This window comes from Lithobates pipiens, unplaced genomic scaffold (assembly GCF_037356315.1).
Source record: "Lithobates pipiens isolate NorthernLeopardFrog02 unplaced genomic scaffold, aLitPip1_a1.2 Scaffold_13, whole genome shotgun sequence".
NCBI lineage: Eukaryota > Metazoa > Chordata > Amphibia > Anura > Ranidae > Lithobates > Lithobates pipiens.
In genome coordinates this window covers 288,527,828-288,554,059 of record NW_027507718.1, presented here as the reverse complement: position 1 = coordinate 288,554,059, position 26,232 = coordinate 288,527,828, and the positions used below count along the sequence as shown (strand labels likewise).

At 44.0% G+C, this 26,232-nt stretch overlaps 1 protein-coding gene across 8 annotated transcripts in view; it reads right to left on the bottom strand.

Moving 5' to 3' along the window:
• The window catches only part of ALPK1 (alpha kinase 1), a 181,023-nt gene that overhangs the window by 130,840 nt on the left and 23,951 nt on the right, over positions 1 to 26,232 (bottom strand). The gene's annotated exons all lie outside the window — the stretch shown is intronic.

Genomic DNA, 26,232 nt, shown 5'->3' with positions numbered 1-26,232 from the left:
TGAATACAAAGGTTTTACCCAAGCTCAACCGCTATATTTTATAGCCAGGAGCTGCAGTCCGCTGCGCTCGCCAACTCCCAAGGTTGCAGATATCAATAAGATTAAAGTCGTAAACTCTGAATGCTCTTGCAAAAAAAATTCTTTATTGGCTACATCAGTCTCGGACTGGGACAAAAAATAGGCCCGGACATTTCAAAAACTGGGCAGCCCAATCTCTGGGGGGGGGGAGTAGGGCAGAGATGTGGAGTGGGTGTTCGTGGGGGTGGTTGGTGACCAGATATTAATCCCATGAGACTTCCCAATACAGCAAAGAGACCTCCCCATATAGCAAAGAGACAACCCCATCAAGCAAAAAAACATCCCCAATCCAGCAAAAAGACATCCCCAATCCAGCAAAGAGATATCCCCAGACCAGCAAAGAGACAGCCCCATACCAGTAAAGAGACAGCCCCAGACCAGCAAAGAGACCGCCACAGACCAACAAAGTGACAGCCTCAGACCAGCAAAGAGGCATCCCTAGACCAGTAAAGAGACAGCCCCGGGCCAGTAAAGAGACAACCCCAGACCAGTAAAGAGACAGCCACAGACCAGTAAAGAGACAGCCTCAGACCAGCAAAGAGACAGCCACAGACCAGTAAATAGACAGCCACAGACCAGTAAATAGACAGCCACAGACCAGCAAAGAGACAGCCCCAGACCAGCAAAGAGACAGCCCCAGACCAGCAAAGAGACAGCCCCAGACCAGCAAAGAGACAGCCCCAGACCAGCAAAGAGACAGCCCCAGACCATCAAAGAGACAGCCCCCGACCAGTAAATAGACAGCTCCAGACCAGTAAATAGACAGCCCCAGACCAGTAAATAGACAGTTCCAGACCAGTGGGGGTGGTTGGTGACCAGATATTAATCCCATGAGACTTCCCAATACAGCAAAGAGACCTCTCCATATAGCAAAGAGACAACCCTAGCAAGCAAAAAAAATCCCCAATCCAGCAAAAAGACACCCCCAATCCAGCAAAGAGATATCCCCAGACCAGCAAAGAGACAGCCCCATACCAGTAAAGAGACAGCCCTAGACCAGTAAATAGACAGCCCCAGACCAGTAAAGAGACTACCCCAGACCAACAAAGTGACAGCCTCAGACCAACAAAGTGACAGCCTCAGACCAGCAAAGAGGCATCCCTAGACCAGTAAAGAGACAGCCCTGGGCCAGTAAAGAGACAACTCCAGACCAGTAAAGAGACAGCCCCAGACCAGTAAAGATACAGCTCCAGACCAGCAAATAGACAGCCCCGGACCAGTAATTAGACAGTTCCAGACCAGTAAATAGACAGCCCCAGACCAATAAATAGACAGCCCCAGACCAGTAAAGATACAGCCCAATCCAAGGTGTTTGTCCCCTGCAGGCGCTTCCTGCATGTCACAGGAGCCTTTTCTTCCACCTTCTTCTGCACCTCGTAAGTTTGCTGGCTCTGGCACTGGCCCTGCTTTAGGAATGCCTGTATAGTGGGTGGTGAACGGCGGCCTCGGTCTGTGTTAGCTCAGTCCAGACCGTGGTCGCCACTTACCTCCCGCTGTGCAGCCCAGTCATTAAGAGCCTACTCTTCCTTGAACATGATTTCATGGGGCAAATGCCCGGTATGCCCTATGGCCAGTCCGGGCCTGGGCTACATGTATAAAAGCATGATACCAAAGAGCATGCTATGAGGAAGACTGCAAAAGCTGAAACACATTAGCATCTTTGTATCATGCTTTTATACGTATATGTATATGTAGTCAATAAAGAATTTTCTTCGCAAGAGCACTTCGAGTTGTGCTGGCTTTAATCTTATTGATATGTGAAATATATAATTTTTGTAATATAAACACTGCTATGGCTAACCTCATTAAAATGCTAGATGTCTCGCAGTCACTGTAATTCCAGAGTTTATTGTATGTATTAAGTCATCATTTCTAAACTGCATACTTTATCCAGGTCTGAAACTCATAATGAATAGAACCCATAGGTCCAGTATACCAGCCAGGCAATTAACATTTGCAGGAAAAGATCAGCAAACACAGATAGAGTTTTATTTTTATATATCAAGAAAAAATCATGGAAATGGCAATCCAACACAATGGTGGGTTATTTACTAAAGGAAAATCCACTTTGCACTGAAAGTGCCCTTGGAAGTGAAGTCACTGTAGATCCGAGGGGAACATGCAAGTAAAATAAAAAACAGTATTTTTGCTTGCACATGATTGGATGATAAAATCAGCAGAGCTTCCCCTCATTTCAGATCTACCCCTTAGATTTAGAGCGACAGCAACTTCCAAGTGCACATGCAGTGCAAAGTGGATTTGCTTTTCGTAAATAAGCCTCAATACATCTCAATACTTATACTCCCAAAAGTTTAAATGATATCTGAATCCTGTTAAAGAAATCAATCTGGGATATTTCAAGTGGTTATAAAGGTAAAAGTTATTTTTTACTTTATTGCATTCTCTGCATTAAGGTGAAAAACCCTAATGCCGCATACACACGACTGGACTTTCCGTCAGAATAAACTCTGACGGTCTTTCCAACGGAGTTCCGCTGAAACAGCCTTGCCTACACATGATCACACCAATGTCCATTTGTTTAGAACGCGATGAAGTACGACGGGACTAGAAAACGAAGTTTAATAGCCAGTAGCCAATAGCTGCCTTGCGTCATTTTTTGTCCGTCGGAATAGCATACAGGCGAACGGTTTTCCCGATAGGATGATGATTCTGTCTGACGGAAAGTCCGGTCGTGTGTACACAGCATTACAATAGCAGTTCCCCTCAGCGCCTCCCTAACACCTACCTGACTCGATCCAGCGTTGTGTCTGGCTTCAGTTTTTCTCTCCTCTCTCTGTGATCTCACAAGAGAGCAGTAGGAGCCATTGGTTCTGGCTGCTGTCAGTCAAATCCAGTGAGAAGGGAGCGGGGGGAGGGGCTGAGCCACTTTGTCTGTGTCTACAGATGCACACAGCCTAGCTCGGGAGCACGGGAGCAAGGCTATACGAGTGCCTCCATAGCAAGCATCTTGCTATGGAGGTAATTGGAGAAAAGGAGGCAAGAACTCTGGTGGGGGAACCCAAAACAGGAGGTTCTGGGCTGCTCTGTGCAAAACTATTGCTGAACACAGAAGGTTTTTTACCTTACTGCATAGAATAAATAAAGGTAAAAAAACAGTCAGCCTTTACAGCCACTTTACAGCATCTAACTAGAAGGGCATCCTTAAGATAAAACGGTTATCTCTCTAGGACTTCCAGGGATTTATCAACTCTTGGTGCTGATGGTGAAGTATTCAGTATCGCCTCCCGAATGCCCACAAACCACTTCTGAAAAGCAATCCACTATGGAACATATTTTAGAGAGGAGGTAAGGACTACCATCTGTGTGAATGAGCCCTTTATAAAAATGCAGCTAGACTGAATACAGACCCAGCGGACTGAACAAAAAAAAAAAAATTTAGCAACTAGCTATGAGATATTGGTACAAAGATCTCCCCGCTGTCCTATTGTGTTGTGACAGGAGGACTTCCCCCTCCCCTCCTTCACAACACACCAGCCAGTGCTCGCAGCCATTGACTGCAAGCGCCGATCAGATGCTAATCTGTTGCTGTTTTTGCAGTGTGGATATTTGACAGAAGCTGGACATTAGGCTGGCTTCTGTTGGACAGGCTACTGTACACACATGCTGATTTCTGTTGAATATCGGTCCATGTGTACCAGCTTTTAGACACTGCTGAATGTTTAGTGTGCATTCAACCATAGAAAAGCATTACATGTTTACATATTTGTTGACAAGTTACCTTTAAACCCATCTGGTCGCATGTATTTTGGTGCATGAGGCCCTATTCACACTAGCTAACACCTAACTGAGATTCCTACTTATACTAAGAGATTCAGGTCATACATAGCCCAGCGTACAGAGTGCAGTGGTCAGGAGTATGAAATGTACAACATTGTGCCTATAGTTTCGGGCTCAGGAATGCGTAAGAAGAGACAAGAAGTGTGTGACATGCGTAAAATGCAGGGCTCAGAAGTAACACACAGAACACAGGGCTCAGGAATGCATAAAGCATAGGGGGTAATAGTAGGTAACACACATAGCGCATGGCTCAGGAGTATGTAAAGCAGAGGATACAGGGCACAGGTTTGCCTATGAGAGAGTGGTATAAGAAGACCCGCATTCCAGGCATTCATTCCTGAATGCATGGGGCCCACCACTCGGGACAGTTTTTATCCCTGTCCAGCCACATCCTGCCATAGACAGGCTTTCAGCAGAGGGACACTAGTTTACACACACACATATATATATATATATATATATGACCACACTTCCAAAGCGTTACTTACACTTTAGTAATTTTTCCCCTGTCCATATCTCCAGTGTCACTGTGCCTATCAGTCATAGTGCTTGTTTATGGTCTTTCGGTTTGTTTACAGGTGATCGCTCCATCATTTGACAGAGCGATCATGTGGTAAACGGCCGCTATTAGCGGGCGTTTATCATAATCCGTGATGCTGATGCGGTCACGGATGTTCCCGGGTGCGCACTCAGAATAAGCCGACCGCGCTGTAGCCGTTTTTCGGCTATGGCCCGGTCGGCAGGTGGTTAAATCAGATTTTTTTTATTTTGAACAAATTTATATTAATAAAATGCTTTTGAAGTAAAAATCTATCTAAAAATAGTTTTCTATTTAAGATACATTAAAAATTTAGTTATTCGGCATGAAATGGAACTTAGTTATGTAGCATGAGGCTGTATATTCTGCAAGATTTACATTTTTGGTAAACTCATTCAACGAATCCAAACTCTGGAAGCTGAGATAACATGTACTGCATTGATACATTCACACAATTTCCCAGTAGCCATGAGATAAAACAAAGTTCAGGAATATTCTTTTATCCCATTGTTGTGCAAATCTATGTAAACTACAAACTGTATGATTGAATCATTTATGATATCACTGCTTTACTAACCTGACAGCTTATTATTATACATAGGAAACCTTCATTTTGTTTGCAAATATTAAAGATTCTAACCACCAGCAAGAATGAGTCCTTACATTTAAAGAGCACCTGTCATTTCAGATCCATCATGGCAGCAGCGCCCATTAGCGGGTATCCACTCACCTGCTGCCACCACGTCCCTCACCTTGTTGTGTCACTGCCGCATCACCAACCATCCCATTAAAGTGACCGTCGGTGAGTCAGCGGGTCAATGGAGGAGGAGCTGCGGGACAGAGATGACAGTGGCTCTTTAAAAATTATGATTTAAATTGAGTTGGTTTAAATCAAGCCTTTTTACTAGTGATTTAAATTGTGATTTATATCGACTTGATTTAAATCAAATCCACCCTGCTAGCCAGTGCTGATGGGAAGCCGATCATCATACCTTATTTGGTCATGTCACTTCGACAGAAGCCAGACGTTCGGCCGGCTTCTCTCGGACCGGCTTCCATACACACGGGCTGAATGTTGGCCAATTTATTTTGAACTGGCTGATACCGCTCGATATTCAGTCCATGTGTACGTCCCTTTATTGCTGCTTAGTAGTAGTACTCAGATCGTAGTAATGATCCTGCCAGTTTTTATAGTTGGAAACATTAACTACGCACGATAAGGACAATCAGGAGCGCATGTTCAGCCTATGCTAAATGCACAAAATATAACTGGATATTAATATTTATAGGTAAATTTGATCTAGGAAATATCAGATTGCCTCTTAGGGGATCAAGAAGGATTTTTTCCCCCCCCACTGGAGCAAATTGGATCAAGCTTTATTGGTTTTTTTTGTCTGCCTCTTGATCAACTGTGAGTATTGGATGGAATATATGGGGGGTTTTCTATTTGTGCGTGTGTTTTTTTTTCTCTGTTGGTTGAACTGGATGGACATGTGTTTTTTCAACAAGATTAACTACAGTATGTTACTAGATAACTACTGTCTCAGTGCGAAGCACAGTCTACATTATGCAAAAGAACTCAATAGAGCTTGACACCCCAAATAATGATTACAGCAGGTGGATGGACATGGGACCAGATGTTCCATAGCTGGAGACTCCAAAAGGTTTGCTGGTTGGTTATCCAACCAGCTGACATCCTGCCCAAATGATAAGACTGTCCCTTTTATAGTATTATACAAGGCAGAGGAATTGTATCTAATTATTTAATATTTTTCTTAAGATTTTTTTTTTTTCTTGCACAGTAAAACTCCATTCTTACACATCAGTGACTAACTTTGTGTGCACTTATCCCCTACAATAGTGAAACTAGTAATGCAAGATGAAAAAGAAATGAGCTTTCCTAAAAGTACCTTATTTATAGAAAGATTATTGTGAAAGGTGCAGAGCAGCAGATGTCAAGCTATTGCTTCATACTGAAGTTTCCCAATTTGCATCATCAAGTCATAAACTGCCCTCTAGTGGTAATTTCACGTTTGTGCACACAAGCTTGTGTATAGTGATGTATACGGTAAACATTTACAATATTTGTCCAGTATGCACAGCACTCAAAAACAATACAAATTATTGTTCTGATTTCTTACTTGATCCTAATAAAATTCAAAACTTAAAAAAAATACTTTTCATCGAAAAATGTAAAAAGGAAAATATAATTAAAACGAAAAAGCATGGGTATGCACATGGTGCAGAAAGCACCTCATTTGTTGTCTTGGTATGTATGCAACAACGCTATTATAAATAGCCAAAATTTACTTTACTACCAGCAGTTTAGTGTTTAGACGTTAACTCAGATCTGGATCTCCAGCATATTGTAGAAAAGCTGTCAGGATTGTATTACTCCGTGTGTTCCAGTGATGGGACCAGTATTGCAGTCGTAGCAGTAAAAACTTTTTTTAAGGACTCTACATTAGCAAAGCCAAGTCGAAGGCCTTGAACATCTCCTTGCTCACAGCAATGGTGGAGATGCTTCACAGTTCCTTTGGCTTTTCTTGGACCACCGCCTCTCTGTTCTATCTGGATGTTCACCTTACCCCTTCGTACAGCACGTTCTATTAGGCGAATTATCCAAAACGGTTTTCTTACTTTCCTCTAGGGAAAAACATACTATCGCATGGCTTGGTAGAATTACAGCTGTGAAGATGACATTGCTACCTAAATTCCGGTATTCTACACAAGTCTTGCTACTAGCCATCACGCCCTACCACTTGCGTTTCCTTCAACCACGCAAAACCCATTTTATCTAAACTCTCGCGTGGCCTTCGCCTGCCTCTCCTGCAACACTATTATCAAGCAGCCCAACTTACACAGCTAGCCCATTGGCAATCCCCTAGGAGAGTTCCCCTGTGAGTCTCCTTAGAGCGGTATAAAACCTACCTGTTGAGTCTGTTGCAATGTGTTGTTAAAGCTTTTGCTATCTATGGCTTGTTACCTGGTTGGGGAATGCGTATGTGTAATTTGTGTGGTCTAATTATTTGAAAAGAATTCTGTCTTCCTCGTAGACAGTCTTGCCGTGGAAAGAAGATTAGTAGTAGGGGCAAGTGTGTGTACCGGGAGATGTTGCAGAAAGTGTACACTTTTTGATTTAACCCTTAAGTACATTAATATGTATTTTTGGGCCTGGAATCTCACTTTTGTTTTATGATCGTTAAAGCCTAAATTTAGTTTTGAAACACAAACTGTGAATGGAGGGGGTGGACCTTTTAATCATCTGCCCGTCCTCTGTTTATAGATGTGTTTCATTCGTAGGCACTGTAGTACTGCTTCTACGTGTAAACTAAAATTAAACCTATAGATTGAATATCAATAGGCAAAACTAGTAGCGCTAGTGCAATAAATCACAAAAATAATGTGATGAACAAGCATAAACACCGAGTGACAAGTGACAAAATTCAAAATATCAAAACAGTCCTAAATTGATGGTATGATGCAAAAAATGATCTTCACAAATTCTTGAATCTTCCACCACACTGCGTGCTTGTGACACCTCTCCCTCTGAAGAGCACACTCACCGACCTGTAATGCCTCCCACTCTCGTGTTCGGCTTCAACGCTATTAAACCCACACCTGGGGTTAAAAACAACCATCCACTTGATCCGCGTATTAACAAGGTGGCTCCATATGTGAAAAGAATAAATAAGTGCTCCACATAGCGTGATAACGTTACAACCAGTTTATTAAATCACACCAACACTCCAATGATTGCACTCACATTTCACATTGTGGAAAAAAAGCCTTAAGTGTAACACACAGCAAACAAAAGCCAAAGGTTCAGTGGTGTACTGCGGCCTTGGCAGACCAGAAGTGTGCACTTAAGCGTAGTCTCTCACCCACTCCTAGGTCGCTGCTTTCGGCGACAGTGTATCTTCTCAGTAGAGCGGCGTTTCACATCAGTAAAATTGATTGTCCTGTAGCCACGCCCCCGACATGTTTCGTCATTAAGACTTCCTCATGGGATGATGGGATAAGACTTCCTCGGGGACGTGGCTACAAGGGGAGCAGCATGGGCTGGAAATTCCCCTGCCTCTGTTTTGCCCAGCTTTCTCCCGCCCACTGTCCTGTAGATTGCACTGGGAGATTGCAGCTTGTCCTCGTCGGTAAACCAGCGGCAGTCTGCTCAGATGCCATTGGAGCTCTGAGTACTTCTGGTGAATAGAGCACAATACCCAGCCATCACGGGGGTTTTAACCATTAGCTATTTGCACCCGAATTTTGGGGTGAAAAGGTGCGTGTTATACGCCAATAAATACAGTATTTAAAAAATAGAGCTGGGGGGGAATGGGAAAGGATAAAGAAAGAAGGGAGGGGTTGTCTAGGGGTGTAAATTTTCATAACTATCCAGGAAAATTTTCATTATATAGGCATGTTGATCAATTATTTAGGACTGAGTTATCAGTTTGACAGATTTATATGTGCATCACAGGACACAGAGAAAAGTTAGCAATGCATAGTCACAGGGTTATGCACCAGCTACAGGTGATTGGACACTGGCAAGAACAGACAAGAAGTCCCCTCCTAGGCATACCCCAGTAGGAAAGGCTTTAGTTTTCTTGCCAATGTTTGAAGGTGATGGTTACTGATGTGCAGCTCTCTGCATGTTTTTACCAGATTCTCCAACAGGGATCAGGAGACTGATCTTGTTCTCAGCCAGCTATCCTGCTCAGAAAAAAAGGTACCTGGACCCCGTACTGGATAAAAAAGAAGCAACATGGGCATAGACTTTAATATTGAAGGTTGGCACTGGATCCTGCATTTACAGCACCCTGCACATTGTTACATTGTCTGGTGTTTTCTAGGAAGGGTGCTGTAGGTCCAGGGCAGGTTTTTTTTCCCTGATGGCCAGGTTCTCCCTGCCCCTTACTTGGGCATTTGGTAGTGATTCTATGGCCGGGAGGTGTAGTGTGCTGCTTGGTGTTCACAGAGATGCGTGGAAGGGTGTCATCATCCCTGGAAACCAGTCCCCGCTATACGTGCATTTTAATGCACTTTTATTGAGGGGAAGCCGAGTTCTGCTTCCCCTACTCTGTTCTCGGGCTGCCCATCAGAAGCTGCTAAAAGGGGCAACCTGAAATTTTTGGCGCCAGGCTGCATGGGCAATATGTTCCCTGTTTCCTCTGAGACTGCCTGCGTTATACACACATGCAGCACCTCTGAATAAAGTCATGAGTTGAGGGTGGAGACTGCTGGTTGCTGCTATTTTTTGTTCAGTTAATGTTTTAAGCAGTGTAATAAGAAAAAGAGGGAAAACAACCCTGTGATGGATTGTTACAAAATTAAAAACCAATGTGGTTAGCCAATGCCACATTCAGGCAAAGTAAGAGGTATTTCTGTTGGATTGCGTAACAAAAGATGTACAAAGATTAATAAAATCGCCCATACAAAGAAAAAGAGAAGTGTATACCAAGGAAACTGATGATTGCTCAAGGTGGACTGACATGTACCAAAGAAAGAGACCATCGCAACTTAAAAGGCCTGGTTTACAGAGTTGTGCAAACAGTCAGCATAGTTAAAATATAATATTGTGGCACAAGTAAAAATAAGGAGAATAATGGCTCCCACCACTACCCTTGTGGTGGTCAGAGGCAGCTGGGCAGCATAGCACCAGTGGCAGCAAAAAACAGGCACACTTGGCCACATTCAGCAGCATTTTCAGTGGACTGGACAAAGCTGACACTCTACGGCCAGCTTAAAGTGGATATACTGTAAACCCTCCATATACCCAGTGAAGTGAACAACCTCAGATGATAGACAGAGATTAAACAAATCCACCCACATAAGTTTTCCTTATATATCTGCTGTCTTCACCTTTATATACTGTTTAGAAAGTCTCTTCCTTATTCACCTGTGGGGGTGGATTCTTGCTATACACTGTGAAACAGTTGATTGGAGGAAAGGCACACACCCCCTCCCCACACATGCAGCGCATGTCTGAGAATAGTTCAGCTTTGTGCTAATCTATTTATAGCTCCCTCCCTGACACAAAATTCAGGCTCCCGCCATGGAGACCTTGTCAGAAGTTATCAGGCTGATAACAGAAGAACGGAGCAGGAGACAGCTATGGGACGTAGTGCTTTGAAGCGATAAGAAAATTCTGCAGATATATGTGCCCGGCACTAATTTCATGAATCGGGTTTACATCCACTTTAAGCACTAAACCACAGTGAGCAATTCTTCACAGGGGACACATGAGTATACCCTGGGCTTCTCCAAGGTGCTGTAACTCTTAGCTGACTAAGGGATTGCTACTTAGTTTAGTTCTTGGTTTAGTACATCAACTGGCCATATGTCTCCCAGACTGCAGAAAGGCGGGGATGCAAGGGGAAATGGGTCCCAAATACTGCTGTCAGGTAGGGAGGAACCTTTATGTAGTCTCATGGTACAATTTCCCCGAGGGGTCTATCTGCTCCCTGTCACTCTGACTCTCCTCCCAGCTTGAGTACTTCCGACACCTCCAGGGCACCTTCCTCCAGTTCCTTTGTGACAAAGGAGGATTTGTCCCCTGAGTTAGCAGAGATGCTGCAACAGCTTTCCAGCATTCTGGCTCATTTGGGCCATCAAGGCCCCAAACTAAGGCATCCCCCCCCCCCCCCAATTAATGGAAGAGGAATGGTTTGGAAGCCATGATGGTGTACCTGAAGACGGGGAGGTGGAAGACTCCTCTGCGTTGTCCCATAGTCTTAGCCCCTTGAATCATTATGGCCTCTGTCACAAGATCCTTCATCATTTCCCATACATCCTTAGGGATGTTTTGTATATGGACTGGGCTCACCCCAACAAGGTTTTCTTTTGATGGAAGAGATTTGCTCGGCAGTACTCTATAGAGGAAAAATTAATTAAGAAGTAGTGTATGCCCATGGTCGATACAGCAATCTCTTATCTCAACAAGAACATTACTTGCCTGGTGGATAGAGTTCTGTTTTTTTAAGGATGGTTCTGACAAGTATATGGAAACCTTGTTTAAGGTGTTTTTTGCCCTGGTAGGTGCAGCTCTACAGCCTTCAACTGCAGCTATCGAAGTCTGCCAGAGCTTTAGAATCTATCCGGGGGATGCAGTCCCCTAATGGAGAAGCCAATTTAGGTGCATCTGGCAGACTTGCCTCATGCCCTTGAATTGAGGGACTCCATTCAGCAGATTTCTTGCATCACGCCTTTTTTAAGGCAAATTCTTAGAGTTTTTTTAGCTAAAATGTTGGTCTGTGGAGTCTCTTTACAAGAAGTTGCTGGTCAGTTTTCCCTTTCATGGGTAAAATTATATTGGGCTTGACCTGAAGTTCTCTGTTACCACATAAATTGTGTGCATTACATAAAAGTGGGTAAATAAAGAAGAGGGGTACCACGTCCCTGCTTATAATAAAGAATACTAGAAAATTAGCCAATAGATTTTTAAAGGTTCCTTTTAAGGTAAGATTACAAGTACATTTCTAGAGTTTAAACAGGAATATTTTTATTTACATATATCACATAAAATCAACCCATACATAATTAACCAGTTCCCGCCAGAGTTAAGCATATATGCAGCCTCTCAGCAGGTGGGCTTTAATGCCAAGAAGCCGCATATATGCAACCCTATGTAAACATGCAGTACTTCTGTGCTGAAAGGGTGCTCCCTGCATGCTTTTAGCATAGTTACTAGAAGGTAACGCATACTTGATACGTGATCAGGAGTTTCCGATCATGTGACCACTGCCAATGACAGCAATTAGAATCTTTTAAAGGGCTGGGAGGTGGCAGTGGGAAGGGGTTTAAACAAAGAATTTCAATATTTCACAGTTGAAGACAACTTTAAATGTCTCTACTCATCTGAAGTTAACAGAGGATATATTCTACTTACAGAACGTTGTCTTAAAGTATATAAATCAATACAGTTTCAAATTTGGGAAATATTAGCTCTGTGGATATCAAAGATAATATAGATAGCAAATAACAAGTCAAGTAAAGAAGAGGGCTACAAGATGCCTAGTAATATGCCCAAAAGACATTCTGGCCACATTACCATAGTGCAACATCATTTATAAACAAACACTATATAAAAGCAATCAACCAACAATAACATAATCTATAATATAGATGTATAGTGTACTGTGCATCGCCTGTATATAGGTGGCTATGTGCATATATGAATCCAGTAAATGATCTCCTATGGGCTCATTTTATTGGGGGAGGCGGCGGTGTCATTTTCCATAAAGATCTCATGGGGGCCACCAGGAGGGAGACGATTTGGAAGTCCTGTTTGATTCGCCAGGCCTATTCCCTCCTTGTTGCTTAGTGAAAGCCCCCGCTTGCAACCCTGGGGGTGTATTTTCCGCCTTTGGGAGCAATTAGGATTATTAGTAAGTATTGTACAAGCACAATTTTCCGAGTCACCTGTGCAATACAGGAGGTCTAGGCTGGTATTCTCTATATATCATTTAAATCTGCCAAGCGACAGATACTCTTTAATCTACTTCATGAAGCTGAAAAATTTTCTGCTCAACTGCGCATCTTGCTGACTGTATACAGTAAATACGGTTACCAAGGCTATTTTGAAATAGTAATGTAACCTGTCTCATCTTGTTAGGAATTCAAATGCACAAATTACTACAAAATTCCCCTGCTTACAGCCCCGCTAGGCATACACATACAAATACATGGGAAAGTCACAAACTAAATCAACGTTCCTCTGTAAATAATGGTACCTATTGCCATTTAGAAGAACCAACATTAAGACATATAGCGTTGATTACAATTGGGGTGAGCCTACCTTGGCTGGGGTTAGCCAATGGAAGTCAAATATCATTCCAAAACACAACAGGCTCATATCCAGCCAACATCCATACTATATTAGATCATTCTAAGTAATCATACTCATAAATGCACATATAGCAAAAACTTTTTAGTACTGAATAGAGTATGGAAGGTTTAACCACTTCAGTTCCGGACCAATAAACACCTTAAGGACCAGAGGTCTTTTTGCAATTTCGCACTGCGCTGCTTTAACTGGTAATTGCGCGGTCATGCAATATTGCACCCAAACGAAATTTGCGTCCTTTTCTTCCCACAAATAGAGCTTTCTTTTGATGGTATTTGATTGCCTCTGCGATTTTTTTTTTTTGCGATATAAATGAAAAAAGAGCGAAAATTTTGAAAAAAAAAGATATTTTCTTCTTTTTGTTATAAGAAAAATCGAATAAACTAAATTTTAGTCATACATTGAGGGCAAAATTTATTCAGCCACATGTCTTTAGTAAAAAAAATGTCAATAAGCGTATATTTTTTGGTTTGCGCAAAAGTTATAGCGTCTACAAACTAGAGTACATTTTCTGGAATTTACACAGCTTTTAATTTATGACTGCCGATCTCATTTCTTGAGGTGCTAAAATGGCAGGGCAGTACAAATCCCCCCCAAATGACCCCATTTTGGAAAGTAGACACCCCAAGGAAATTGCTGATGGGTATGTTGAGCCCATTGAATATTTATTTTTTTTGTCCTAAGGGATTGAATAATGACAAAAAAAAAAAAAAAAATTTTTTTTTACAAAAAGTTGTCACTAAATGATATATTGCTCACACATGCCATGGTTATATGTGAAATACATTCTGCTGCTTCTCCCGAGTACGGGGATACCACATGTGTGGGACTTTTTGGGAGTCTAGTCGCGCACGGCACCCCGAAAACCAATCACCACCTTCAGGATTTCTAAGGGTGCAAATTTTTGATTTAACTCCTCACTACCTATCACAGTTTCGAAGGCCATAAAATGCCAAAATAGCACAAAACCCCCCCAAATGACCCCATTTTGGAAAGTAGACACCCCAAGCTATTTACTGAGAGGCATGTTGAGTCCATGGAATATTTTATATTTTGCCAAAAGTTGCGGGAATATTACAAACTTTTTTTTTTTTGCACAAAGTTGTCACTAAATGATATATTGCTCACACATGCTATGGGCAGAAGTCAAATTACACCCCAAAATAAATTCTGCTGCTTCTCCCGAGTACGGGGATACCACATGTGGGGGACTTTTTGGGAGCCTAGTTAACTAGCTACCTAGCGACACTAGCGACACTGATGCAGCGTTCAGAAAAATTATCGCTTAGTGACACTGGCAAAAGGGGGTGAAAGGGTTAACTAGCGGAAATCAGGGGGTTAAAACCATTATTGGGTAGTATATCGGGGTACCTAGCGCTATAAAAACCTGGCGGTGAACCTAAAAAAATAACTAGCTACCTAGCGACTGTAGCGACACTAATGCAGCGATCAGAAAAACGATCGCTTAGTGACACTGGCAAAAGGGGGTGAAAGGGTTAACTAGCGGCAATCAGGGGGTTAAAAACATTATTGGGTAGTATATCGGGGTACCTAGCGATATAAAAACCTGGCGGTGAACCTAAAAAAATAACTAGCTACCTAGCGACACATGCAGCGATCAGAAAAATGATCGCTTAGTGACACTGGCAAAAGGGGGTGAAAGGGTTAACTAGCGGCAATCAGGGGGTTAAAAACATTATTGGGTAGTATATCGGGGTACCTAGCGCTATAAAAACCTGGCGGTGAACCTAAAAAAATAACTAGCTACCTAGCGACTGTAGCGACACTAATGCAGCGATCAGAAAAACGATCGCTTAGTGACACTGGCAAAAGGGGGTGAAAGGGTTAACTAGCGGCAATCAGGGGGTTAAAAACATTATTGGGTAGTATATCGGGGTACCTAGCGATATAAAAACCTGGCGGTGAACCTAAAAAAATAACTAGCTACCTAGCGACACTAGCGACACATGCAGCGATCAGAAAAATGATCGCTTAGTGACACTGGCAAAAGGGGGTGAAAGGGTTAACTCTAGGGGCAATCAGGGGGTTAAATCTTTATTGGGGGTGATAGGGGGCTACCCTGGACCTAACACTAACTGTCCTGACAGTTTTTACTGTCACAACTGACACTGAATGCATTGATCAGTAAAGAAATGATCAATGCAATCAGTGACACTGTGACTGGGGGGGGAGGGGGGCGGGGGGGGGATCGGGGGGCGATCGGGGGGGGGGATCGGGGGGGTTTGTGTGCCTGTGTGTACCTACATGTCAGTGTAGTGTTCGTGCAGACTTACTTTTACTCTTCTCCTCGTAGTCCGGTCAAAAAGACCGCCCCGAGGAGAATGACATCACTTCCTCCTTCCTGTGTAAACAATACACAGGGGAGGAAGCTTCTCATTGGCCAGGAGCGATCCAGAGGGGGTGGCCGAAAACGAACGGCCATCCCCTCATCACGGAGCGCTCCTGGACCGAATCGGACCGCCGTAACCAGCGGGAGGGGGTCCGATGGGACCCCCCACCCGCTGGAAGGCAATCACGTAGATGTACGTGATTCTGCCTGCCTGTGCCATTGTGCTGACGTACAATGGCAATACGGCGGTCCTGAAGTGGTTAAAATACTTGTCACATTGGGGAGATTTCCCTTCATATTCTAGCCCCAAAATACAACAGGATAAGAGAGGAAATCTCTCCAGTGAGTAGAATTGACCTCTGAAGCCGACTATATGCTAATAGAAATTAGTTAGACCCCTTTCACACTGGGGCTGTGGCCATGTTAGCGCTTTAGCGCTGTTTAAGCGGCGCTTTTCGGCCGCTAGGGAGGAGCTTTTAACTCCAGAGAAGGGGTTAAAAAACGCCTGTGTTGCGGCGCTTCTGAAACGCTTTTCAGGCGCTTTGGAAGCGCTGCCCATTCACTTCAATGAATTTTCAAAGATTTTCAATGAATTTTCAATGAATTTTCAAAGAATTTTCAATGAATTTTTCAATGAATTTTCAATTAATTTTCAATGAAAATTTTCAATGAATTTTCAAAGCAGGACTTTTCCTAACTTCCTGCAAGCGCACCGCCCAGTGTGAAAAGAGACACTGAAATGAATGCGAGGCAGTTTTCAGGAGCTATTTAGAGTCTAATTCTAGCACTAAAACGCTTATAAAAGTGTAATTTTAAGAACATATTTTCAATTTTCTAATCAGTAGTGTGGTCAAATTGTTTTTACTGTAATAGCATATGTAGTTTGCGTTCAGGAAATTATATCATTCAAAAAATTTATATTAAAATAAAACAAAATTACTTTTTAACTACATTTGTCAAGGAAGGCGTCTGGAGGGATCTTTTTGATTATTTATTTTCTATGAAAAATGAGTACTGTCTCCGATATTTGATTCAGTTACTGGAATGGAAGGATCTTAACCAAATATTATGCAGTAGGTGCACATACTGGGGAAGTGTAAATTCTTTCTCTGCATATGGTGTATAAAAACAAATGTTGCTAGGCTATTTCCTGTGCTGATTGAATGTTCTTCAATGGTTTAAAATAGAAAACACAGCATTTGGCCACTAGATGCCACAAAGTAGCACAGGAATGTTCTCATCGAGGGGCCAAATCAGTTTTTTTCGATTTAAAATCAAAATTTGACCAGCACAGGAAATAGCCTAATAACATTTGTTTTTGCCCCATTCACACAAAACTAATGTACATGCACTTTCACTGGACAAATTGCTATGTGACTTTTTTTTTTTATAAATATACCCCTTATTGTCCATTTGTGATTTTTTTTGTTAATTTTTGTATCTTGATTTCCTTTTTCTAAAGCCTCTGACAAATGATTTTGATGTGTGTTTATTTTAGATAGATAGATAGCTAGAGAGAGAGAGAGTTGGTCCTTTTTGCAATGTATTTCTTTACAGATTACTGGTCTAGTTCATAGATATATAGTATCTCACAAAAGTGAGTACACCCCTCACATTTTTGTAAATATTTTATTATATCTTTTCATGTGACAACACTGAAGAAATTACACTTTCCTACAATGTAAATTAGTGAGCATATAGCTTGTATAACAGTGTAAATTTGCTGTCCCCTCAAAATGGCTTACTGCATAGCCAATATTGTCTAAACTGCCAGAAACAAATGTGAGTACACCCCTAAGTGAAAATGTCCAAATTGGGCCAAATAAGCCATTTTCCCTCAACTTAGAACAGGCCTAGGTCAACCAAAGAAGTTGAGTGCATGTGTTCAGCGTCATATCCAGAGGTTGACTTTGGGAAATAGACATATGAGTGCTGCCAGCATTGCTGCAGAGGTTGAAGGGTGGGGGTGGGTGTCAGTCTGTCAGTGCTCAGACCATACGGTGCACACTGCACAATCCGGCCGTCTGTGCGCTAGTCCGCCGGACTTTTGAAATGAACGGACTTTCCCGCACACGGAGGAAAGTCCGTTCATTTTGAACGTGGTACCAGGTAGACGGGACTAGCGAAGGAGGTCAATGTTGCCACCTCCATGGGTGAGATTGACACGTCGCTGGCCCCGTCACGTGGTGACGGCAACGACGACAGAAGACCGGGCCACCGCTAGTAAAAGAGCTGGAAGAAGGAGCGGAGGCCCGGCAAGAAGAACCAAAGAGGGGGACAAGACCCCCAAAGTCGGAAGAAGAGGTGGCGGTGGAAAAAGAAGACCGGGCCACCGCTAGTAAAAGAGCTAAAGGAAGAAAGCGGAGGCCCGGCAAGAAGAACCGAAGAAGGGGACAAGACCCCCGAAGAGGGAGACAAGACCCTCGAAGAGGGAGACAAGACCCCCGAAGTCGGAAGAAGACCCCCGGGCGGCGACGAAGAAGAAAGCCGGGCTCCTCCGCTAGTAAAAGAGCTAGCAGAAGATAGCGTAGGAGTCCGACGGGAAGACCCCCAAAGACGGAAGAAGACCCCCGGAGCTGTGCAATAAATTATTTTGAAACCTTGTGTTGTGTTTTATTTACATTTTTTTCACCCCGTGAATGCGTAAGGGTACATTGTACCCCAATACTCATTCACATAGGGTGGGGGCCGGTATCTGGGGGCCCCCTTATTAAAGGGGGCTCCCGGATTCCGATAAGCCCCCCGCCCGCAGACTCCGACAACCAATGGCCAGGGTTGTCGGGAAGAGGCCCTTGTCCTCATCAACATGCGGACAAGGTGCTTTGGAAATAGTCCGGTTGTGTGTGGGCAGGTCCGCTCATTCGGAAAGTCCGGTGGACTTTCCGGTGGTTTGTCCGCCAGACTAAGTCCACCAGATAGTCTGATCGTGTGTACGCGGCATTACATCCACCAGCTCTGTGATGTCGTCATGGAGGAGTGGAAGAGGATTCTAGTGGCAACCTGTGAAGCTCTGGTGAACTCCATGCCCAAGAGGGTTAAGACAGTGCAGGAAAAAAAAATTAACATTTTCACTTGGGGTGTACTCATTTTTGTTGCCAGGGATTTAGATATTCATGGCTGTGTGTTGAGTTATTTTGAGGGGACAGCAAATTTATACTGTTATACAAGCTGTACACTCACTACTTTACATTGAACAAAGTGTGATTTCTTCAGTGTTGTCACATGAAAAGATATAATAAAATATTTACAAAAATGTGAGGAGTGTACTGACTTTTGTGAGATACTGTATGTATATACACCACACATATTATATATATATATATATATATATATATATATATATATATATATATATATATATACACATATACACATATATCTTTTTTGTTATGGTTACATCCGAATCTGGTTGACATAAATGTGGTGATTTGTTTTTAGAAGTGTATGTACATTGAACTCATGCATACAGGATAGTATAAAGAAAATCATCCAGCTAATTATCCTAAAGCTTTTTCCATATATTAATAAACCCATTCATGCACATCTTGCATCATGTTTGGAGTTTTTCTGCAGTTGCTAGCTCAGAGGATTTTCCCTTCAAGCTCCTACATTGTCCCACGAAAATGAAAGTGAAAAAAAACCCTTTACTGGAATGATGAAACGAAATGCAATGCCTCATCCTAGCCATGGATGAATGACTATGCTGCACTGACCATGAACTTCCTTACATTGAGGCTCGGTTCACACTATCTTCGCATGCGGCTCACAGCAGGGGTCCGGTGCGTCCCCGTTCAACATTTCAGGTCCGATTTCAACCAGAATGTTTGGCTGAATTCAGACCTGAAACAGACCAAAAGACGTACAGGACTCCTGTGCAAACTTGCACCGTAGCCGCAGCGGAGATATGTGAACCGGCTCCATAGAGAGCAGGTCAAAACCTCCTGCTATTGCAAATTGGATGTGGGGAACCCGCATTCAATTCGCAATAGTGTGAACCTAGCCTAAAACACAACTTAAGTGTGCAGAAACCAATACTTTCACTTGTTTGCTCTGCATCTGATTGCCTGTATTTGACAGACTTGTCATCTGCCGGCATGTGACAACACTGTGTACAGCTTGTATAACAGTGTAAATTTGCTGTCCCCTCAAAATAGCTTAACACACAGCCATTATTGTCTAAACCGCCAGCAACAAAAGTGAGTACATCCCCTAAGTGAAAATGTCCAAATTGGGACAAATAAGACATTTTTCCTCCACTCAGAACAGGCCTATGTCAACCGAAGAAGTTGAGTGCACGTGCTCAGCGTCATATCCAGAGGTTGTCTTTGGGAAATAGACATATTAGTGCTGCCAGCATTTCTGCAAAGGTTGAAGGGGTGGGGGGGGTCAGCCTGTCAGTGCTCAGATCATATGGCGCACACTGCATCAAATTGGTCTGCATGGCTGTTGTCCCAGAAGGAAGCCTCTTCTACAGATGATGAAGGGGTGAGACACAGGAAGTGCCAACCTGAGTGTAGTATATTAGATACGATTTATTAGCAAAGTAAGTAATGCACAGGAAATAACCTGTAGAAGGAGCTGATGCTCTGAGCGCGTAGCCTCTTTTAATCAGTTGTTTCTCCCCTGGTGTCTCTCTGCTCCCTGGTGACGTTATCTCCCTGCGGTCCACGGTGGCCCAGACTGACTTCCTGGTGGCCACAGGACGGATTGAGGCTGTCATCTGCCAGATCCGTGGATGCTCGTTTTGGATGCTGATCTACACCTTCACCATTTACAGATGAGCCTGTTTTTATGTTATTTCCTGTAAGTGCATTACTTACTTTGCTAATAAATTGTATCTAATATACTACACTCAGGTTGGCGCTAAACTGCTTACAGAGCTGGCTTTTCTCTGAGGACAGCTGCCTCCTACCACCTCACCCTAAGAACTGTTGCTGTATGGACTATTGAGCAGTTATTGCTCTCATATTGCCTGCTATATTACTTCTTTTTATCTCTTCTAAAGATGATGCATAAGAAAGCCTGCATAGTTTGCTGAAGACAAGCAGACTAAGGACATGGATTACTGGAACCATGTCCTGTGGTCTGATGAGACCAAGATAAACTTATTTGGTTCAGATGGTGTCAAGCGTGTGTGGCGGCAACCAGATGAGGAGTACAAAGACAAGTGTGTTTTGCCTAGCGTCAAGCATGGTGGTGGAATTGGTCTGGGGCTGCATGAGTGCTGCCGGCACTGGGGAGCTACAGTTCATTGAGGGAACCATGAATGCCAACATGTACTGTGACATACTGAAGCAGAGCATGAGTCCCTTCCTTCGGGGACTGGACCGCAGGGCAGTATTCCAACATAATGACCCAAAACACACCTCCAAGACGACCACTGCCTTGCTATAGAAGCTGAGGGTAAAGGTGATGGACTGGCCAAGCATATCTCCAGACCAAACCCTATTGACCATCTGTGGGGCATCCTCAAACGGAAGGTGGAGGAGTGCAAGGTCTCTAACATGCACCAGCTCTGTGATGTCATCATGGAAGAGAACTCCAGTGGCAACCTATAAAGCTCTGGTGAACTATATGCCCAAGAGGGTTAAGGTATGGTTGCAACCTCATCTGTTTAAACCTGAACACATATTAATTACACAGGTTCTGTGGCTGATTAAAGTGGTAATTAAACTCAGCTTATCTGCATTTAATTAGCCTCGGAATCTGTGTATTTCAAAGGTGTTTGGGTTTAAAGGGATGAAGCGGCAACTCTAGGTTAAGGCAGTGCTGGAAAAAAATGTTTCAAACATTTTCACTTAGGGGTGTACTCACATTTGTTGCCAGTGGTGTAGACATTAATAGCTGTGTGTTGAGTTATTTTGAGGGGACAGTAAATTTACACTACGCACCTCGTGGCTCGTAAATTTACACTGTTATACAAGCTGTACACTCACTACTTTACATTGTAGCAAAGTGTCATTTCTTCAGTGTTGTCACATGAAAAGATATAATAAAATATAAAACATTTACAAAAAAATGTGAGGGGTGTACTGACTTTTGTGAGATACAATATATATATATATATATATATATATATATATATATATATATATATATATATATATATAAAAGAGGGCCAGTATGGTGGCCTGTAATTATGGGAGGAGCCCGGAGGGTATTTAAGCAGACCACCCACAATGGTCAGCGTCGGTTCCAGTGCACGGTATTTCATCACCAGGCCGACTTCCACAATTCACTACGTAATCGTGAGTGCGTATTTCAAGATCACTATCCCGTTCCCAAGCTTTCGTCGACCGTCACGCATTGCCGTCGCAGGTAAGACTATGTTGTTACCTTTTACTCAAAATATCGAATCGATTCGTTAGCATGTTTTCCTTGCTAATTGTCGCACTTACGGCTCCGAACACCTTTTGTGTCATCTTTCATGTATATCGTTCTTTCTACTTGCCACGAGCCATTCGAACCAGTCGCAACCCCTACACTGCTCACGAAACATGCACCTCACCTTGACTGACCCCCTACACCTCTTTCGGACTGCATACACGCACCAAACAGCCGATTCAAATCTGGTCGCTAACCTCGCTTCTACAGTTTGAATCCTGGGCAATCGCAAGCCCCCTCTAGTCACCATCTACATCCAGTCAGTCCGATCCCAACTATGTCATCGGCGATACGGTTCGGACCCGCAATCACCTCACATCTTCGGAGGATTCGTGTCTGGTCACAGCATCGGCGCTACGATTCGAGTCCTCACTAAGTTAAACCTTAACAAACCATACCGAACCCTATCGCATCACCGACTCAAACAGGTCGAATCTTTCACTGACTATTCTACCGGGGCCCGCACCCAGCCCGGTTCCTACTAGTCACTTCACAAAGTTTCAGCAGTGCTTGTTCACTTTCTCGAATCTATCCATGCATGTTCATCTACAAATCCCTCCACCAATTCGTTCAGTTGCGCACGGTCAATCCTACATAGTAATTTTCCTACCTTTCTTTCTCCATTTAACCATTCTTGCAATCGCTGCAAGTCTTTCTGCATTTGGCTCAAAAACGGCCAATGTCTCCAGTAGCAACACGGCTACTCATACGTTTTCTCTATCCCTTTTTCCCTTTCTAGGTCAGTAAGGTTGCCCACTGGTCCATCCTGCAACAGGCTCGGACCAACCTTTTGCCAGGTAAAAAAAAACCTTGTCTAGGGCTTGCATTTCTTCACCAGGGGGTCAGCTACGGCCCCAAAACAGCTCTTGCAATCCACCTTTTACTACTACTTCCATGTCACCCCACTATAGGTTCTTGGTCAAACCCAGTCCTCGACCCCAGCAGAGACTTCATCACTAGGGCTTTGAGGCAGGTGCGTAGTTAGAAGATATTAATCAGTAAAATAAATAATTTCCCCCATTTTTTCCTTTCTCTTACACACACTTTCACGACATATTTAACTTCACATACATAATTTGATTGGTTCCCGAGGCGTTAGCAACTGTCACATACTTCTATGCATCTCACTCTGTTTTCAAAGCCAAGCCTTCACTACGCAGACAAGGTCGCCTAATCTCCATTCTTTCTGGCAGTGCAAGCATTTAGCAGAACGAACACATGTCAATTTGCTACAGATAGCAACATTCCTACTTAGCATACCAGACTTCAGCTACCCTCCCCAGTCCGCCCTGGGGACACTGGTTCACTAGTCTGTGCCGAGCACAGACTGACACCCGAGCTATCGGCTACCTAACCAGTCACCTCCTGGCTCACCTCGGTTGTCAGGCATTCTTTTGAATTTTCTAAAATCACACTCAACAGCGATCGAGTGCAAACCAACTGTCACTATGGCTGTCACTCCTTGTCCTTTCCTGTTCTTCCCACTACCTGCCGCCTATCTTCTCAAAATACTTCTGTCCCCTCCTATATCCCCAATCTTTCCTTAAACATATGCATTTCCCCTCTTATTTTTGCGGACACCATGCCACTGGCCGGCAGCGATGTTCCTACCCCTGTCCCATCTTCACCCAGGGGTGGGCTCAGCAAACATGTAGGACATGCAGTCCTACAGAGCTTGGACCATCCCAAAACTCACAGCAGAGCTGCGGCGTAGGAATGTTCCCTACCCTGCCACAGCGAGGAAAGCCGAACTTTTTAGCCACTTAAGAACCGCCGCATGGCAATGTACGTCGGCAGAATGGCACCGACGGGCACAAGAACGTACATGTACGTGCTTGCCTTCCAGTGGGTGGGGGGTCTGATCGGACCCCCTCCCGCTGACTGCGGCGGTCCGTTTCGCTTCCGGAGTGATCCGGGATGAGGGGATGGCCGTTGGTTTCTGGCCACCCCCTCTTGATCGCTCCTGGGGAATGAGAAGCTTCCCCCGCCTGTGTAGTGTAAGCACAGGCAGGGAGGAAGTGATGTCATTCTCCTTAGGGCGGTCTTTTTGACCGGACTGCGAGGAGAACACATAGTAAGTGCACCAAACACTACTCTGACATGTAGGTACACATAGGCACACAAATCACCCCCCGATCGCCCCCCCCCTCCCAGTCACAGTGTCACTGATTGCAGTGATCATTTATTTACTGATCACTGCATTTAGTGTCAGTTGTGACAGTAAAAATGGTCAGGGCAGTTAGTGTTAGGTCCAGGGTAGCCCCCTACCCCCCCAATAAAGGTTTAACCCTCTGATTGCCCCTAGAGTTAACCCTTTCACCCCCTTTTGCCAGTGTCACTAAGCGATCGTTTTACTGATAGCTGCATTAGTGTCACTGGTGCCGCTAGATAGCTAGTTATTTTTTTAGGTTCACCTCCAGGTTTTTAAAGGCGCTAGGTACCCCCATATACTACCCAATAAAGGTTTTAACCCCCTGATTGCCCCTAGTTAACCCTCTTACCCCCTTTTGCCAGTGTCACTAAGCAATCGTTTTTCTGATCGCTGCATTAGTGTCACTGGTGCCGCTAGGTAGCTAGTTATTTTTTTAGGTTCACCGCCAGGTTTTTATAGGGCTAGGTACCCCCATATACTACCCAATGAAGGTTTTAACCCCTGATTTCCCCTAGTTAACCCTTTCACCAACGATCACCGTATAAGTGCCACTGGTGACGCTGGTTAACCAGTTAGTTATTTAGGTTCCCTGTCAGGTTTTTATATAGCGTCAGGGACCCCCATATACTACCTAATAAAGGTTTTAACCCCCTGATTGCCCCTAGTTAACCCTTTCACCAGTGATCACCGTATAAGTGTTACGAGTGACTCTGATTAGTTAGTTTGCTTTTTATAGCATCGGGGCACCCACCATTTATTACCCAATAAAGGTTTAACCCCCTGATCACCCAGCGGGTGATATCAATTAGGTTTTAGGGTCAGGGTCTGCGTCGCCCCAGGCAGCGCTAGGTTAGTGCCAGTACCGCTAACACCCACGCGCAAAGCATACACCTCCCGTAGTGGTATAGTATCTGAACAGATCAATATCTGATATGATCAGATCTATAATAGCGTCCCCAGCAGTTTAGGGTTCCAAAAAAATGCATTGTTAGCGGGATCAGCCCAGATACCTGCTAGCACCTGCGTTTTGCCCCTCCGCCCAGCCCACCCAAGTGCAGTATCGATTGATCACTGTCACTTACAAAACACTAAACACATAACTGCATCGTTCGCAGAGTCAGGCCTGATCCCTGCGATCGCTAACATTTTTTTTTGGTAGCGTTTTATATTTAAATCCTGAAGGCGGAGCTTGGTTTTCGGGGTCCTGTACGCAGCTAGACTCCCAAAAAGTCCCCCACATGTGGTATCCTCCTACTCGGGAGAAGCAGCAGAATTTATTTTGGGGTGTAATTTCACTTATGCCCATAGCATGTGTGAGCAATATATCATTTAGTGACAACTTTGTGCAAAAAAAAATAAAAAATTTAATATTCCTGCAACTTGTGGCAAAATATAAAATATTTCATGGACTCAACATGCCTCTCAGTAAATAGCTTGGGGTGTCTACTTTCCAAAATTGGGTCATTTGGGGGGGGGGGTTTGTGCTATTTTGGCATTTTATGGCCTTCGAAACTGTGATAGGTCGTGAGGAGTGAAATCAAAAATTTGCACCCTTAAGCCGCGTACACACGGGCGGACTGTCTGGCCAACTTAGCCCGTCAGACAATCCGACGGACAGTCCGTCATACTTTCGAATGAACGGACTTGACCACATACACACCACTTTTTGAGCGGACTAATACGGCGTACTAAGTCCGCCATACTATCCGCCCTACTTTTGAAATGAACGGACTCGCCCACACACGCGGAGGAAAGTCCGCTCATTTCGAGCGCGTCTCCAGGTAGGCGGGGCCCACGAAGGAGACGTCGCTGACCCCGCCGCCTGGTATGGACTTAAAGGGGAACCCCAACGCCGAAAAAATCCAAGTCCACAACAGACCCTTGTCCGAGCACGCTACCCGGCCGGCCAGGAAAGGGGGGCGAGCGAGCGCCTCCCCTCCTGAGCCGTACCAGGCCGCGTGCCCTCAACATGTGGGGGTGCCTTGGGGAAGGGGGGAGAAGAAGAAGAAGAAGAACGGAAGGCGGCGGCGATGTCGGCGACAGAAGACCGGGCCACCGCCTGTAAAAGAGCTATAAGAAGGCGCGGTGGC